Source organism: Bos taurus, chromosome 12, assembly GCF_002263795.3.
Source record: "Bos taurus isolate L1 Dominette 01449 registration number 42190680 breed Hereford chromosome 12, ARS-UCD2.0, whole genome shotgun sequence".
Classification (NCBI taxonomy): Eukaryota; Metazoa; Chordata; class Mammalia; order Artiodactyla; family Bovidae; genus Bos; species Bos taurus.
Window position 1 is genome coordinate 22,243,156 of NC_037339.1, and position 19,375 is coordinate 22,262,530.

The 19,375-nt window shown below is 41.7% G+C and overlaps 2 long non-coding RNA genes across 5 annotated transcripts in view; one reads left to right on the forward strand and one right to left on the reverse strand.

Annotated features, from left to right (window-relative positions):
- Positions 1 to 19,375, forward strand: part of LOC132346745 (uncharacterized) — a 300,409-nt gene that overhangs the window by 127,675 nt on the left and 153,359 nt on the right. The window lies entirely within an intron of this gene.
- LOC132346744 (uncharacterized) lies at positions 3,057 to 4,909 on the reverse strand. 2 transcript variants are annotated; one of them, XR_009496681.1, is made up of 3 exons: positions 4,134 to 4,909; positions 3,807 to 3,994; positions 3,057 to 3,226 (listed from the first exon to the last, which is right to left on the reverse strand). It is a non-coding gene; the product is annotated as an uncharacterized lncRNA (long non-coding RNA). The 2 variants fall into 2 exon arrangements; XR_009496680.1 differs by lacking the exon at positions 3,057 to 3,226 and adding an exon at positions 3,272 to 3,675.

Genomic DNA, 19,375 nt, shown 5'->3' on the forward strand with positions numbered 1-19,375 from the left:
GAGTCCTGTTGTCTTCCCATTAGTAGGGAAGAGCACGGCCATTTATTTGAGTATCTGCCATGTGCCCGGTATTTTATATGTTGTCCATTATTTCATTAAGGACAATTATCCTCAGAGGCATGAGTGTTATCATTTCTGCTTTTCAAACGAAGAGACTGAGTCACAGGAAGTTAAATAATTTACTCAAGGTCACAGATGGGACATAGTGAATTCTATGTTGGCCTTTCCAACACCAAAGTTTGTTTTCTTTGCACTCCACCATCACAGAGTTATTATCGTAATAACTCTGATGCTGGTGCATGAGAAACCAAACGGAATGTAATGTTCCTGGCGAGGCAGGCTGCTGCAGCAAGTTAGTATTTATGGTCTTTCAGTCTCAGCTGAATTTCTGCTGTCGACTTTGTTAATTATGACAGTTCTTCTTTTACAGTCATTAGAGCCTGTCACTGAATTATGATCTTACGTCGTCAAGTATATCTAAATCACAGAGATTTAACTTTGGAAAAGAATCGCTCCTAGACGTACAAGTATTTTTACCCAGTAGTCATTGTAATACAACTGTAGTCTCACTTAAACTAAGGGGAAATTTAAATGGGGCGAACATAATAATGACTCTCATTTTCCCTATGCAGTTTGTCTCTGTTGTGGTAAACCAATGTGAGCCTCACAGGAGTTTTAAAAACTGGTCATCTCTTTTCTGTACTTGTGGCCATCCTCAGGGTAAAGATACGGTTATGAGAAGTTAAAGAAAATTCTATAATTCAAAATCCCCTTATACCTAGATTGTGTTCCTAAGACTGGAAGGAAGTGAAAATTGGGGCAAAGAAAACACATTTATCTTCAGAGTTTGAAGCTTGAGTTTCCTAAGGCTGGTTAATTGTACTTGCCATTTGTTCTGTCTTCTTGCCAAACCATGGTATAAATCTAGATTCATCTTTTCTATCTTGCTTCTTTTGCTTCTTTCCTTTTTTCTTCCCTCCTCCACTCCCTCTCTTTATCTGGTTATGTATTTCTATGTCTGTTCATCCATCCATCTATTTCTAGATATCTATCTAGATATCAGTCTAACCTCCAGGTTTTAAAAAAAATCTTATTTGTCTATGTTGTGTCGCGTGCAATCTTGTGTTGTGGCACATGGACTCTCTAGTTGTGGCGCGTAGGATTCGTTGTTTAGTGGTATGTGTGGGATCTTAATTCCCAACCAGCGATTGAACCTGTGTCCCCTGCATTGCAAGGTGGATTCTTAACCACTGGACCACCGGGGAAGTCCCAAACCTTTAGTTTTTAATCGTAATCTATAGGCTGAGTTCTCCCATGGAGCCACCGACTCTATCATACTTGTATTGTGCTTTTCTCACCAATCTTCAGTTTATATCCGCCTCTCTAAATAGTCACGGTTATTGTCCGATGCAAAAGAACAAAAGTATGCAATGTCTTTCTAATGTAGTTGTGTCCACTGTTTGCTTGTTCCAGCATTTCCATCACAAAGATTCTGTGTTGTGAGATGGAAGAGCCCAGGAAGTGCAGGAAATGAATTCCACTGAACTTGGTGCCTTTTGTAGTGATTTTCCAAAAGACTGGGTTAAAAATCAACAACAACAACAAAAAGCACACCCCAGTGACCATCCAGAGAAGTTTGTAAATCCCAAAGATCATCATCTTTTGCTCGGGCGGAATACATTCTAGTGCATCATGCTTTGAACATGTGAAAACCAAGACCTGCTGTGAGACACTTCAGTTTTGGACCAAAAGCCTTCAAAGGCTTCCCGGTCTCTAAATGAGGCTTTGAAGTAAAGCCCTGGGGAGGGGGGAGCGGGGAGGGATGGGAGCAAGCTCACCCCTCTGCAAGGCCACTGTGTTATTTCAGGCTTTTGATTTCCAGCTGCAAAGCAAACAAGACCCCCCGGTGCTCTGACTTACCCCAGGTTATCTTTATGGACAGAAGGGGCTAAATTTCCAACTAGGCCAAAGATAGAGCTCATCAGTCCAGTTTATTTATGTATCCAGACATCTGCAAACTTGTCCTTATTTTGATTTTGTTATCATCACAACGCCCTTTGACATTGCATTTGGTGTTGTGAAAATGAAAGCTTAATGATATGCGTTGATTTGAAAATATGCTGTGGTGGAAACCAACGATAGGCAAAGCATTGACTGGCAAAGCCAAGTGCAAGCTTCTTTCTCCTTTCTGCCTCCCCAGGTAGAGAGGGAGCCACGCATTCACTTTCCCAACTGCACTTGCAGCTAGGGTGGACACGGAACCCAGTTCTAGCCAATGAGATGTTCGTCCTACTGGCTTTTGGGAACGCTTTCTGCTTTCCCTGGTAAACGGGACATTTGGGCTGGTGCCCTCTTTTCCCTTTTTTCTTTTTTTTCCTTTATTATATGCACATAAGCTGCCTGGAGCTTCTGCAACCATTTTGTGACCAGTGATCATTATGAAGATGAAAAGTCAGTGTGCTAAGGGTGCTAAAGATGGTGGGAGGAAAAGATTGAACAGTATTAGGTCCTTGATAGTTTCATTGAACAGCCAAACCAACATTAGAAAAGATTGAACAGTATTAGGTCCTTGATAGTTTCATTGAACAGCCAAACCAACATTAGAAAAGATTGAACAGTATTAGGTCCTTGATAGTTTCATTGAACAGCCAAACCAACATTAGAAAAGATTGAACAGTATTAGGTCCTTGATAGTTTCATTGAACAGCCAAACCAACATTAGCTGTAACCAGTTTTTGGACTCCTTTGTTCTGTGAGATAAATGAGTCCTTGTTTGTTTCAGCCACCGTTTGTTGGGGACTCTGTTATTTGAGGCTGAAGGCCTTCTTAACTGATAAAGTATAATAGTCAATCAATGGTAATACAGAAAAGCCTCGGTCTACCGCCATCCAAAAAAGGGTTAGGGTTAGGGTTAGAGTTATTTCTAACTCTCTCAGGAGAGTTATTTCTGACTTTCACTTTTAGCTATGAGACCCAGTTTCAGATGCACACTACCAGTCTTCTATTAATTAAGGAACATATCTATGGAATAGTGAATCTGGCTTCACAGATCTGACTTGGTGCTCCTTGTGGGCTGGTTAGTGCATTATCCAGTAATTAAGGATGCCACTAAGATGCACACGAACACAGCATTTTCATTGAATACCTTCTCACTCATTTCCTCAGGTTAATTTATTTGATAATAAAACATGTTCTTTTCTTCTCAGGGCTCCCAAGAATACGTTTACTGTTGGAAAAACATCAAGTTATAAAAACCCTAAGTTATAAGAACTTTTAATGGGAAGTAATTTGTAACACTTATACCAACCACTGAATATACATAGTAATCCATACAGACAAGAAGAAATTCTGAGTGATTAAAGTCCATAAACCTGCATACTTGACCCTCAGCGAACAATATGTTGCTTTTTTTCTGAACCAGACATGTGATTTCTGAGGTACAGGGCTTTATTGTGTTCAGCCTTCATGGTTTCCTGAGAATCTAGAGGAAATGCCAAGCTTAAAGGAGGCAAGAAGTCTTCTTCTCCTCCATGTTTTATTGGTCTGGGCAACAATCACTGCTTGTCTCGCTCCCTCTAAGGAAAGTAAGTCACCAAATCCATTTTCTATTTTGCCAGAGGGAAGAGGACTTTATTACTTTCGTTTGGTGTTCCCAGAAGAGTAATTAAATGTGACCTACAAGGCAAGCTTAGGAATTAGTCTGGGGTCTAACTCAAACTTCTCTTTTTATATAACTTACATTTTGAAGAACTGCAGACCCAATTTACAGATAAAGTAATTCCTTTTAATAAGAATGAAATACGTACCTGGAAAACTATGTACTGCTTAGATGTCATCCTAAAATGAGAATGTCTGAGTAGCTGGAATTTAGAAAGTGTTTCACTGGTATCATCATCTAGTTTCTAGAATGTGCCTCCTTCCATGATCCATAGTCTATTAACACATCCATTATACAAATGGGAGTCAGTTTGTGTGAGGTGGATGGACCTAGAGCCTGTTATACAGAGTGAAGTAAGTCAGAAAGAAAAAAAAAACAAATATCATATATTAATACATGTATATGGAATCTAGAAAATGGTACTGATGAAACTGTTTGAAGGACAGGAATAGAGACGCAGGTGTTGAGAACAGACCTGTGGACCCAGCAGGGGAAGGAAGGCGTGGACCGAATTGGGAGAGGAGCAGTGACGTATATACACCACTATGTGTGAAATAGACAGCCGTTGGGAAGCCCCTATATACCACAGGAAGCTCTGCCAGGCGCTCTGTGATGACGTAGAGGGGTGGGATGGGATGACATAGAGAGGGAGGGAGGTTCAAGAGGGAGGGGACTTACGTTTACTTATGGTTGTATGGCAGAAATCATCACAACGTTGTAAGGCATTTATCTCCCAATTGAAAATGAAATTAAGAACCGCCCCCCCTCCCCCGCCGCCACCAAACATCCATTCTAGAACTTTTTACTGCACTAGGGATTTCTTTCTTCTTCTTCTATTTTTTTTTTTTGGCACCAAGGGTTTCTGCACGTGCCTGCTTCCTCTTCTAGATTGTGAATTCCTAAAGGGCATTGGCAGAGTTTGGTTTATCTCTGTGTTCCCCCACGTTTCCTAGTGTCAAGATTTCATAATCATATGACAGCTGATAAATGTTTGTTGAATTTTATCTGTGCGGTTGTAGCCTTGTAATTTCTTGATCACATGGGCGGCTGACCTCTGAGTCACCCACTCAGATGATTCTTAGCTAGGCTTCTGAGACTGTCCAAAAGATCAATTGGTTAGTATCACCAAGCTCTGATTCTTTGGTGTTATATAATTATGCTGCAATTAAGCTAAAAATAAGCAGCATATTTAAATAACCCAAACAGAATTAAGGCAAATGGGTGATTCACACAAATGGCCTCATTTCTCTTTTCTTGGTAGATAAAATTGAGTGTATCATCAAACAGGTTGAATCTTTTCCAAGACTGACTGGCTTCACTTAAGGCAAGCACACTTACAGGAAACATGGATTGATGTGAAAATAAAATTCAGTTCAGTTCAATTCAGTCGCTCAGTCGTGTCTGACTCTTTGCGACCCCAGGAACCTCAGCACGCCAGGCCTCCCTGTCCACCACCAACTCCCGGAGTCCACCCACACCCATGTCCATTGAGTTGGTGATGCCATCCAACCATCTCATCTTCTGTCATCCCCTTCTCCTCCTGCCCTCAATCTTTCCCAGCAGCAGGGTCTTTTCAAATGAGTCAGCTCTTCACATCAGGTGGCCAAAGTATTGGAGTTTCAGCTTCAACATCAGTCCTTCCAGTGAACACCCAGGACTGATCTCCTTTAGGATGGACTGGTTGGATCTCCTTGCAGCCCAAGGGACTCTCAAGAGTCTTCTCCAACACCACAGTTCAAAAGCATCAATTCTTCAGCACTAAGCTTTCTTCACAGTCCAACTCTCACATCCATACATGACCACTGGAAAAACCATAGCCTTGACTAGACGGACCTTTGTTGTCAAAGTAATGTCTCTGCTTATCAATATGCTATCTAGGTTGGTCATAACTTTCCTTCCAAAGAGGAAGTGTCTTTTAATTTCATGGTTTCAGTCACCATCTGCAATGATTTTGGAGCCCAGAAAAATAAAGTCTGACACTGTTTCCACTGTTTCCCCATCTATTTCCCATGAAGTGATGGGACTAGATGCCATGATGTTAGTTTTCTGAGTGTTGAGCTTTAAGCCAACTTTTTCACTCTCCTCTTTCACTTTCATCAAGAGGCTTTTTAGTTCCTCTTCACTTTCTGCCATAAGGGTGGTGTCATCTGAGTTTCTGAGGCTGTTGATATTTCTCCCAGCAATCTTGATTCCAGCTTGTGCTTCTTCCAGCCCAGCGTTTCTCATGATGTACCCTGCATATAAGTTAAATAAGCAGGGTGACAATATCCATCCTTGACGTACTCCTTTTCCTTTATGGAACCAGTCTGTTGTTCCATGTCCAGTTCTAACTGTTGCTTCCTGACCTGCATACAGATTTCTCAAGAGGCAGGTCAAGTGGTTTGATATTCCCATCTCTTTCAGAATTTTCCAGTTTAGTGTGATCCACACAGTCAAAGGCTTTGGCATAGTCAATAAAGCAGAAATAGATGTTTTTATGGAACTCTCTTGCTTTTTCCATGATCCAGTGGCCATTGGCAATTTTATCTCTGGTTCTTCTGCCTTTTTAAAAACCCTTCAGGTATGACCTAAATCAAATCCCTTATGAGTATACAGTGGAAGTGAGAAATAGATTTAAGGGACTAGATCTGATAGAGTGCCTGATGAACTATGAATGGAGGTTCGTGACATTGTACAGGATACAGGAATCAAGACCATCCCCAAGAAAAAGAAATGCAAAAAAGCAAAATGGCTGTCTGAGGAGGCCTTACAAATAGCTGTGAAAAAAAGGGAAGTGAAAAGCAAAGGAGAAAAGGAAAAATATACCCATTTAAATGTAGAATTCCAAAGAATAGCAAGGAGAGATAAGAAAGCCTACATCAGTAATCAATGCAAAGAAATAGAGGAAAACAATAGAATGGCAAAGACTAAAGATCTCTTCAAGAAAATTAGAGATACCAAGGGAACATTTCATGGAAAGATGGGCTCAATAAAGAAAATAAAATTAGGGCATTCATTTTTCCCCCCCTTTTCAATTTGTCTGCAAATAACATTCTTTTAAATAGTAAATTTAAAGTCTAACTCTATTTTAATTTTATTCATCTAATTAAAAATTTTTAAAAATTTGTTTTGCCATGCTGCACAGTGTTCGGGATCTTAGTTCAGACCAGGAATCAAACCTGTAAGGGAGCATGGAGTCTTAATCACTACACTACCAGGGAAGTCCCCTGACTCAATTTTTAAAAATCAGCTGAAAAGAAAAAAAATAAGAAAAGTCCCAAAGTGGCCTTTTCTGGGGGGGAGAAATGGGAGCCTAGGAGCTAAAGATAGGAGGGAGATATTCTCCCTGAAATCCCTTTGTTAACATCTATTGAAAGATAAAGACAAATAAATTTCAATACAAACAAAATGGAAGGACTTGTGCAGCCTGATTCTAAGATTTACTAAAATGACCTCATTGTAACTTGATTACATTTGTGAAGACCCTGTTGTCAAAGAAAGTCACGTTCACAGGGATCAGGCGTTTGGACTTTGACATCTCATATTAAGGGACATAATTCAACCCACAATGATTGTTCATAGCAGCTTTACTGGAAATAACTGTTTATGGAAACAACCCAGATGCCCACCAACTGATGGATGGGTAACAAATTGTGGTACGTCCAAATAACACACTACTCACTAAGGAGTAAAACAGATTGAATTACACATGTATATAACACAGATGAATTTCAAAACTGTTTTGCTGAGTGGAAGAAGCAGACAGGCAAGAATACATCCTGTATGATTTCATATACATTAAACTCTTGAAATGACCTATCTAATCTATTTCAACAATAATACAAATCAGTGTTCGCCTCAGGCAAAGGATGTGGGATTGTTGGATTGACCGGCAGTACCCACTAGAGAACTTTCTAGAGAGATGAAAGATTTCTATATTTTGGCTTTGGGGGCATCACAAAGGTGTACGCAAGTGTCAAAACTCACTGAATTACCAAACTGAACACATTTTATTTTATATAAATTACATCTCAGTGAAGGTTACTTAAAAGTTCAATTGCAAGCAACTATTCAGTAATCTATGGCATAAAGCAAGATCTGTCTTTGTGAATATGTTCACGTTCTTGTATTTATTTAATATTAAGTATGAGTGGAGCAGCTGTGGAAGGTGTTAGGATTTATCCATCAGCCACTGGGCAGCAAGGGAATATCTATGTTTTTGTCTGTCCAGCATCCCTTTACCCTCCTCCCGGAAATAGCATTCACTCCTTTCCCTTCTCACATTTTAGTCGTAATTTTAGGGGGACCTCCACTCGTAATGGACTTCTTGCCTATTGTCACCTCCTCGTCTGTTCCCTCTTCGCTCCTTCCATCTCCTCTCTCCCACCCTGCCGACGGGAGCATTTCCGTGTTCCATGAAGTAGAAGGTAATAATGCCGAGCTAGGGTAAAGCTGTAGGGAAAGGAGGAAGAGAGAGAGGACACCTTGCAAGCATGCCCTCTCTGGCTTTGGAAATCTGCCAATTATCCCCTACTCCATTATTTCTAATTTCTCGAGCCAAGAAAACAATAAAATTTCCCTTTTTGCTAAGTAAGTTAAAATTCAGCTTCTTTCAACTCCAACCAAACATATCTTAGCATATTAGAATTTTGAAAAATCCTATTAGCTCTAATCAGGTTGCTTCATACAAAGGACTGTTTCTGCAAATACATTCACTAGTCTATACAACATTTTCAAACTGTCCATGTCCCTTCTAACTAGCATCACCCTGGACTCCTCCACCTCCCAGTACTCCAGAGGTCGTGTTGTCCAGCATACCAGGAATCTAACTTTTATTTTTTTCAACTTTAATTGGTGGTGGTGGTGGTTTCTTTACTGTCTGAGCCACCAGGGAAGCCCGAGGTGGTGCTAATGATAAAGAACCTGCCTGACAATGCAGGAGACGTAAGAAACTCGGGTTCAATCCCTGGATCTGGAAGATCTCCTGGAGGAGGGCATGGCAACCCACTCCAGTATTCTTGCCTGGAGAATCCCATGGACAGAGGAGCCTGGAGGGTTATGGTCCATAGGGTCACAAAGAGTCAGACACGACTGAAGCAATTTAGCACAGTGATGATTTAGTCACTAAGTCGTCTATGACTTGTGACTCCATGGACTGTAGCTTCCAGGCTCCTCTGTCCACGGGATTTCCCAGGCAAGAATCCTGGATTGGGTTACCATTTCTTCCTCCAGGGGATCTTCCTAACCCACAGATTGAACCCAGGTCTCCTGTATTACAGGCAGATTCTTTACCACTGAGCCACCAGGGAATCCCTTCAGCTTTTATTAAATAGCATAAAATAGGGTGAGACATTCTGATAGTTGCTTTACTTGTTGCGGTACTTTGAACAGGAAGGCAATGTGTTAAAACTAAGCCTAGATTTAAAGTGTAAATTAACAAAAATTTAAAAATGTAAATTGCTATCAAGTTGGGTCTTCTTCATCTAATACTTCTGGAAGTGGTCATTTCAACCCCCAAATGAGAGTTTACATTTACTGCTCTTCAGTTTAATTCTGATTTGTTTTCTCTTTCTACTATTTTAGAATCCCAGTGAATCCTTAGTCTGTCATCTCAAAATTCTTCTCAGTTTTGTTTCATGCATTAAAGCAATAGAATTGGAGGGGAGCGATGACTTTTTGATGAGTGTCTATGTTAGTTCTGGTGTTTTCCTAAGCGCTCACCAAGGTCTGTTCAATAATCAGTTTGGGAATTTCCCTGGAAGTCAACAGGAAGCTGATGGATCAGCAGCTTTCTACGTCTCTGTGAGCAACCAATTCTCCCTTTTATGACCATCAGGAAACAGTTTTCTATCTTTAGCCTTTTGGCATTTCCTCTGTTCTCCAGGGGATTGTGATGACCATTAATGTAGCTCTCTGATCTCTTCTTCTGTTGATTTTGGTAGAAATTTGGGAGGCCAAAGGCTTGTACTCATTTCAGGCAACTTGGTATTCTCTAAATATCTCCTCATTTCTCTGGGTTTTTTGGTCTCTTCCAGTTTTAATCTCATTTTCCTTCATGGAGACAAATGAAACAAGATGAAAATGTAGTTATTTAACTCCCTACATTACTGACATCACCAAACCTCGCTGAGCATCCCTTTCCCATGGTATTCTTGTGGGGATAAAGCAGGTGGTGCAGAGCAAAGAGCAGGTGTGAGATAACTGGTAGTGAGGGGTTGGGCATGTAGCCTCAGAGCTGCTGCTCAAGTGGGTGATCCCTGGGGTTGGACACCACTGATAGAGGAGGTTCTGCCGGGGAGGAAGGGCGTATAACAGTTGCTTTTTGGGGAAATGGTATCTCTGCACATGTTCTTATTGCCAAGTGTTCTGTTCCTTCTGGGTGAACAGCCAAAGGCAAGTCTTCTGTTCCTGAGAAAAACTGAGACAAATTAGCCTCTGTGGACTACATGGGAAGAATCCAGATGTGGGCACCTAGGTACCAAAGGGCAAGGGGGCTGAGATTCAGGGAGCCCAGTGGTCAGCAGTGCAGCTTGACATCCTCAGTCAGACAGATGCAGGAGGGGATTGGTGGGCATTCGAATGACTGAGGATGAGAACTGCAAACTGACAGCATGAACAGCTCCATCCAACCTCCACACCAAGAGACTTGGCTGAACTCTAACATGGCTCGTATTAGCTTAAAGCCTTGTTCCTAGGATGATGACCTAGCCCCCTTGAAATGCCTGCCTCAGAAAGCTCAATGCTAGGGACTTCCCTGGTGGTCAGCTGTTAGGACTCAGTCCTAACAATGTTCCCAATGCAGGGGACCTGGGTTCCATCCCTGGTTAGGGAAGAGCCTGTATGCCGAAACTAAGAACGCGGAAGCCACAACAAAGAACCTGCTTGCTACAACAAAGACCTGGCACAGCCAAATAAGTAAAGAAATATCAAAACGGAAAGCTCAATGCTAAAAGAATTTACTCTTTGTTCTAGCCCAAACCTAACTACAGACCCCTGACTTCCCTTTGTATCAAGGAGATCCAACCAGTCCATCCTAAAGGAAATCAGTCCTGAATATTCATTGGAAGGACTGATGCTGAAGCTGAAACTCCAATACTTTGGCCACTTGATGCAAAGACCTGACTCATTTGAAAAGACCCTGATGCTGGGAAAGATTGAGGGCAGGAGGAAAAGGGGACAACAGAGGATGAGATGGTTGGATGGTATCACTGACTCAATGGACATGACTTTGAGTAAACTCCAGGAGTTAGTGATGGACAGGGAGGCCTGGCGTGTTGCAGTCCATGGGGTCACAAAGAATTGGACACAACTGAGCGACTGAACTGAACTGACTTCTCTTTTCTTCGAGTATTAACTTTAATAAATTTACAGCTGTAAGTCTTTTCTCTGTCAGTCTGTGCTCCATCTCCTATAACCCAGAAATGTTTTTCTCAAGGACCTGGAAGCCATCCCTTTGAAATGCAGTCATCAAGAAGGGTAGCCCTCGTCTCCCAGTCTCTGTGGGAAGAGAGGTGTTTACCTCTCATGCCCAGCAGTTGACAGACATAGTTGCTTGATCACAGTGACCAATCACACCCCTTGACATTCTTTAAGACTTTTCTTTGAGCCCACACCAGCATTTAAAAAGCTTCTCACCTTTTATTTTAGGAGAGTTGAGCTTGGCTTACACTGGGGTCTCCCCTTCTGCAATAGCCTGAATAAAAGCTGTTTTACCATTTTAAAGTAAGCATGCAGTGAATAATTCCTCTTCAACAAAGAGTTCAGATCATGGTTGGTCTGAGATAGTAGGGTGCAGCCAAACTTTCAAGATGAGAGGTGTCAGTGGATCCAGTATGGTGTCCTGTAAGTGGCACGAGGAGGAAGCAGGAGGTGGGTTTGGTGACAGTCTTCTTTGGGGGCAAGATGAACAGTTGCTGGCCTGGTGATAACACTCTCAGAGTGTCAGATCATTGAGGCGATAACAGAGATAGTTCATAAACTATGAATCCAACCGGAGGCTTCTCATGGGTACTATAGGGCTCTGTCTTTAGCTCTGTTACCCTCTGTATCAGTTGTTTAGAGAAATGTTTGAAAGGGATGTGAATAGCACTTGTGATGGTATGATTATGATTCCAAATAATCTCAAAGGTTTGACTAAAGAGCTAAAATTGTCAGGCAGAAATGGGACAGGAAGAAGTACAGAGATACCGATACTCAAAGCAGGGCAGGCCATGGAATTCACATGGCCGAGTGCAAAGTGGAAATGAAGGGTCTGGGATGGGGAAGTCAGTCTCCCTCACACAAGCCCACTGCCCCACTTGAAACGTCCACTTCAGGATGCTCCCTCATCTGGATCAAGGGTGGGTGAGAGGATGAACGTGCTATGGTACCCATGAGGCCACTTCAGGATGCTCCCTCATCTGGATCAAGGGTGGGTGAGAGGATGAACGTGCTATGGTACCCATGAGGCCACTTCAGGATGCTCCCTCATCTGGATCAAGGGTGGGTGAGAGGATGAACGTGCTATGGTACCCATGAGGCCACTTCAGGATGCTCCCTCATCTGGATCAAGGGTGGGTGAGAGGGTGAACGTGCTATGGTACCCATGAGTCCACTTCAGGATGCTCCCTCATCTGGATCAAGGGTGGGTGAGAGGATGAACGTGCTATGGTACCCATGAGTCCACTTCAGGATGCTCCCTCATCTGGATCAAGGGTGGGTGAGAGGGTGAACGTGCTATGGTACCCATGAGGCCAAGGCAAGAGGGCCTCCACTTTGCTGTGCCCCAAGACACTACGGGGTGCATGCTTGACCCTAACGTTCCCCAGGCCTCTGTCCAGGCCTCTGCTGAGGGTGAGGGCGACAGTGGCTATGCAATGAGGATGCAGAGGAGTGGTGAGCTGAGACTGAGACCCATCTCAGGCAGTGGGGGACACAGCGGGAGGTGGGCTACTTGGGGAGTATCATGTACTCTGTTGTCCTGTGGACATAACACAAGTTCAAAGGCAAAATCATTAAGAATCTCAAGACAGTAGCTGCAGAGCTTTAAATCCCAAGTCCGGGCCCTTCTGAAGGTAGGTCTTGTATGAATGTACTGGTCACAGGCCCACAAAGCTGACATTGATTCTAAGGCAGAAAACAGTGTTGAAAATGGAAAGAATATCTTTCTTGGGACAAACCAACTTGAGCAGATGGATGGACCTACAAAGAAGCATGAGAAAAGCTAAAGACAGATTAAAAACTAAGTGTTGAGAACTTTGAAAGGCAGACTGAGGATTCAGATATCAGCTTGAGGGGGAGAGGAGGAGGGAAAGTTGAGAGCAGGGAAGTGACAAGGTGAACGGAGCATTTTACGGCATTGATTTCCAGGGAGATATGTTTTAGAAGCTTGCGCCTTTCAACTATTCTTTTTTTGTTGTTTTCATACATAAAAACTGAAGAAACGCTCTTTTTGGATCAAAGAAGGGCAGTTGCCTGGAAGGCCTCTTGCGCTCACTTTTTCCTGCTTGTTCCATGCATGAAATCTGCTGGAACTTTTGACTTCCTGCTCTTCCTTGCTTCTGGATTTGAACGCCAGCAAATTAGTGTGTAAGATGTCAGCAAAAAATGACTTTCACAGGACAGAATGACCTTGCATTTTGGGTCAGCAGAAGAGCAAAGCAAGAGACATACTAACTGCTGAATTACAATGAACCTGTCTAGGATCCTTTGAGTCTCTCAGGGGAATCACAACGAAAAAGAGAGCAGTCGCAGCAAGCAACCAGCTTTGCACGCAGACAACAGGTGGAGATAAAAGCCAAACCCTCAACTTCCCTCAAAATATCAGGAAAAAAACGTAATCTTTCTGTTCCCCAGGGACCAGTAATAATTTTCATCTACAGTTCTTCTCATCTTAGTAGCAATTTATGAAAATGGGCATTTCCATGGCACACACACGCATGCACCCACAGGCACACCTGTAATCTTTTATCCCAGATACACATAGATTGAAGCTACCAGCGAATCAGTAATACAGTTTAAACAGTAGTTGTTGAGAATGTTATTGTTGTAAGAAGCAAACTCTATTAGGGTGGTGTGTACCCAGAATAAAGGCTTTTATAGTGCTGAAAGCTTTTGGTAGAAAAAAGCTCTGGGCTTCACCAGAGACAGAAAAATGAATACAAACTCCCAGCAGAGTTTTGTTTTCTCTCTGTAATCCTCTCACTTGCATGGCCTTGAGCAGTCAACCCGTTTCCTGGTTTGTCAGGTTCTAAGAGTCTTCTCGCAGCTGACCTGGGCGTTTTGAAGTAGTCTTGGCAAACGTGGAGCTCGCTTTGCCCTTCAGGGGATGTCCCCACCCCTCCTTCGTCCTGTGCTCTCTTTCCACTCTTTTGAGCAGGTCTTAGAAACATGTTGGCTGTTTGGACCGCTCCCTGTGGAGGTACGCTCATTTCTTCAGCGATGGCCACTGGACCGTCATCATGGGTGCTTTTCTGTTGCTTAGACAGAATGGGCTTTCTGCGCAAGTGTGCTGGAAAAGGGGTCAATGTAGGAGTCAATCTGACCGGGGTCTGGACCCTGGCCCTGCCCTTTCAGTTCTGCGACTTCTGACGGGTGACGCGGCTTTTCGCCCTCCTCTGAGTGTGGGGGTGCTGATGGCCACCCCCCAATAGATGTGTCGTGAGCATGAACCAAAGACACATGCATCAGGCACAGGAACGCAGTGGCCCCTGGGGACTCCTACTCCCTCCATTCACTCGCCTTCCCGTCTCAGCTGCCTGTAGAGTCTCGGGTTAAAGCTTGTGCCTGCCTAGGACTAGACGAGCCTTCCTGATTATCAGAAGTTCTGAGATGGCTTGTTTGCTTCTCCTCAAGATGTCAGCACTGTCAGCTCCCTCAGACCTCTTAGTTTGACTCAATTAGGTTGGAAGAGTTTATCCTCTTGTTGTTTCTTTATTGGCTCAGAGATAAAATTGTCATCAGGGCAAGTCTGGAACTTGTCTGATGATCTGTTTTTAAGAGAATGCCTCTTCTGGCAGATGCCCAAGCCCTTGGAGTATCTCAACCACCACCATGGGTCTCCCTGGACCCATTTTGTGATGTCCATTGGGAAAGGCTGTGTTCGTTCAACAATTTTTATTTTTATAAATCAAAGTATACATTGGGCAACTGGCCTGCCATCTAATAATTTCCCCAAATAATGGTTTTATATTGACTATTTAAAAACTAGCTATTATTTTTATAAGATATTTCTCAGTGGCTTATGATAAATAATAACCCTATACCAAAAAAAAAAAAACAAAAACCCTCATTCAGCTACCTTGACTTAAGACTGGTAACCTCATTTTACTCATTTTTAATGTAAGTTTGACTAGGAAGTTATATCATTCAAAGTGAATTGGGTGTTTATTATTATTTTATAGCCACAGTGGGTATTTTATAGCATGTGCTTAAAACATTAAGTTAAAATTATTCTGTCTGTGTTCTAAGCTGTATGGCTTCAATTATCCATTTATTTTCATGGAAGGACAGACCTACAATGAAGAAAGTTAAGATCTTTCTCAGTTCAGCTGCCTGTGGAAATTAGGTGTTCATCTTTGGAGGGCTCCGCAATTTTCCTAGGAGGTCATCTGTTAAGACAGTGGTTGTGCTTCTGACTTTTAACATAGAAGAGCTCCATTGCAGAGATTTGTTTTCAAATATATCCTTAAACTCACATTTGGTCAATACTATGAAAAATGCAAATGAGAAAGATCACATTTATGAAGGATTGTTTGGATAATGGGCAAGGTATTCTGTTTCATACACTACAATCTCTCTGTGGTTTAAATTAGGAATTTAAAGAGCCTGTTCCTGAAGCTTTATACCATCAGCACTGTAAACAGTCATATGGAATTCACTGCTGTATTTATTGTTATAATGTTGCTGAGACAGTGTTCACTCCATCACCCCTTGGCTTTTTAGAAGACAAAGAAGAGAACTTTGCTTAGTTCTTAGGACTAGACTTTCTAGTTGGGTTTCTCTGTTATTATTTTGTGGGCTCTGTGAGTCACTAGGTCCCTCTTTCACTTATACCAAGGAGATCATCCGAGTGCCTGGGTCATCGGGGGTTATTTTAGCGTTCTTTCTGCCATACCCTTAGTATTCTCAACTTCAGGAGTCTCAGTCTTAAACTATAGCCTCTTATTGACAGCTCACTTCCAGTTCTATGACATTTTTGGTCACGTTTCTAAAACCTATTTTTATTAAACATGAATCTTATGGGAAAGAGACATTTTCCATACGGAGGCAAAATGGAAAATACTGAACTTTGGGATTTTACTTTTGAAATATTTGCAGGGAGAAGTAGACCTGCTAGGTGCTTTTTCTTACTGTAGTTGTCTTTTTGTTTGTTTTTAATGCTTTTTTATTGTGGTAAAAGTCACATAATATAAAATAGACTCTTTTTGTCATATTTAACTACAGTTTAGCAGCACTAAGTACTGTCACATAGCTGTGCAACTCTCATCATCATCTGTCTCCTGAATTTTTCATCTTCCTAATCTGATACTCTGTCCCCCTTACACACTAACTCCCTGGGCATCTACCAATGTACTTTCTGACTCTTATTAGTTTGACTTTTCTAGATGAGTCAAACGGGTGGAATCAAACACTATTTGTCTGCACCTAATGTATTTTTGGTTCCATGACTTTAATAATGTCTTGAACTTGCCAGAACCTATAGTTTATTGGTCTGACCACATTTGTATGTCCCACATTCTCATCAGTTCTTTACTTCCCTCCTTTCTCAACTTATGGTCAATCACTATCATCACTCATGGAAAAATCCCATCAGTTCTTTTCTCTCTCTCTTTTGTTTTATTTGCTTAGCAAAACCCCTAACACCAGTTAAATCCTGCTCTCCTTTTCCCCTTGCCTACATCCAAGCAGATAAAAGTGGCTGGACAAAAGCATACTCCAATGCCGACCAATCTTCCTTAAATCTGTGAGTCCTAATTTAAGTAGGCTCTTAAAGCTGGCAGGCACTCAGAGAACACTTGCCTGCTTTTAAATACCGAAACTTTTAGACTTAGAACAAAGCTATCCAAACCTGTTCTGCTTGCAAATCTCCTAAAATAATTTTTCAAAACTATGTATCCTCTTGCATATTTTAAATGGTTATTTAAATTTTCATACAGAAATCTAAATAGTTGAGAATCTTAATTATAGTGTATTGCAAATACATATCTTTTTAATTGTAAAACTTTTATATTACTCTAAGGGAAACTTAATATTATAGTGATTTGATAGCCATCAGTATCCATTTTTAAAAATGGATAAATAAGTTCTTCTTTATCAATTAGAAATTTTACATCAGTCTAGTTTTTCCTTGAATTCGTTTATGTTATAATTCAAAGTAGTTTATTGTTCATCCTATCATTGCTTTGCTGCCAAAAAGTGCATATATGGTTAAATTAAAATTGGCTTAAATATCCTGATTGTAAATCTCTTAAGTGTCCAATTTATTCATATTGAAATATTATTATAATCATGATTAGTACCAAAGTTACCAAAATTATGTATATATTTTGCATATTTTAGTAAATAATCATAAAGCATGAACAAATAAAAATGTTAAAATACATCTTACAGTAACCATAGGGCTGGTGTGTATTTTATAAAAATTTGTTTTGAAAAATTTGAAAAATTTTAAATTTGCAAAGTTGCAAGCATGGCACAATGAACAACCACATACCCTTCCCCTGGACACAACAACTGTTAACTTTTGCCTTATTTGCTCTGTTTCTCTCCATATGGTTTTCTTTGCTTGTTGACCCACTTGCGAGTGTTCAGCTAGGAGCCTTAATAACACACGGGAAAGCAGAGTGTGGAAAGCAGAGTGTGTGGAAAGCAGAGTGTGTGGAAGGCAGAGTGTGTGGAAAGCAGAGTGTGTGGACATGACACAGATCGTAGGGAAGGTGTGGTGGTGGGCATACCAAAAGCTTCTGACTCCTTTATTTTCCTGGGAAAGAGGAATCAAGAGTCTGGGCGAGATGTTGCTGGAAGTTTATGGAAAGAGATGAAAGTACAACTCAGGTCAGTCAGCGGACTTCAGTCCTGGGTCTAGACACCCTTCAGTTCAGTTCAGTTCAGTTCAGTTGCTCAGTCATGTCCCACTCTTTGCGACCCCATGAATCACAGCACACCAGGCCTTCCTGTCCATCACAATCTCCAGGAATTCACTCAAGCTAACGTCCAACGAGTTGGTGATGCCATCCAGCCATCTCATCCTCTGTTGTCCCCTTCTCCTCCTGCCCCCAATCCCTCCCAGCATCAGAGTCTTTTCCAATGAGTCAATTCTTCGCATGAGGTGGCCAAAGTACTGGAGTTTCAGCTTTAGCATCATTCCTTCCAAAGAACACCAAGGACTTATTTCTTTTAGAATGGACTGGTTGGATCTCCTTGCAGCCCAAGGGACTCTCAAGAGTCTTCTCCAACACCACAGTTCAAAAGTATCAATTCTTTGGCGCTCAGCTTTCTTCACAGTCCAAATCTCACATCCATACATGACCACTGGAAAAACCATAGCCTTGACTAGACGGACCTTTGTTGTCAAAGTAATGTCTCTGCTTTTTAATATGCTATCTAGGTTGGTCATAACTTTCCTTCCAAGGAGTAAGCGTCTTTTAATTTCATGGCTGCAGTCACCATCTTCAGATTTTGGAGCCCAAAAAAATAAAGTCTGACACTGTTTCCACTGTTTCCCCATCTATTTCCCATGAAGTGATGGGACTGGATGCCATGATCTTCATTTTCTGAATGTTGAGCTTTAAGCCAACTTTTTCACTCTCCACTCTCACTTTCATCAAGAGGCTTTTGAGTTCCTCTTCACTTTCTGCCATAAGGGTGGTGTCATCTGTGTATCTGAGGCTATTGATATATCTCCCGGCAATCTTGATTCCAGCTTGTGCTTCTTCCAGCCCAGCATTTCTCATGATGTACCCTGCATATAAGTTAAATAAGCAGGGTGACAATATCCATCCTTGACATACTCCTTTTCCTATTTGGAACCAGTCTGTTGTTCCATGTCCAGTTCTAACTGTTGCTTCCTGACCTGCATATAGACACACCTGGGGGTATACAAAGCCCTTCAGGAAGTACAAGGACATATACAGCTTTTTTTTTTTTTTTTAATGTGGGTCTTTCTTTTTTTAAGTCTTTATTGACTTTTTTACAATGTTGCTTATGTTTTACTTTTTGGGCCATGGGGCATGTGGACTCTTAGCTCCCCAACCAGGGATCGAACCTGCACCCCTGCATTGGAAGGTAAATTCCCAACCACTGGACCACCAGGGAAATGCACATGATGTGTTTCCATGTGCATTCTCTCCTTAGAACGCTGCCTGCTACCTTCTCCATCTTCCCAACTTTAAGCATCCATTATTAGGCCCATATCCACTATCTATAGCTCACTTCTACTTCCATGACTTCAACAATGTCTCAATGTCTTGGACCCACATTTTCCCACTTGATGAACTTTATTTACTAACCTTCTAGTACATCACATTGTTCCCACTTTCCTCCTAATTCATTGCTTACTCTTCCTAGGACTTCTTTGCTTGTTTATCTTTATTCCTGGCTGTTAAATGTTGGCACACCTAGGGCTGAGACCTCAGATCTCTTCTCTTCGCTATTGTTACCTAGGTTATCTCATCCAATTTCATGGCAATACAACCGTCGATATACTCCCAACTCCTGAATTTGCATCTCCAGCCTGGCCTCTTCTCTGAGATCCAAACT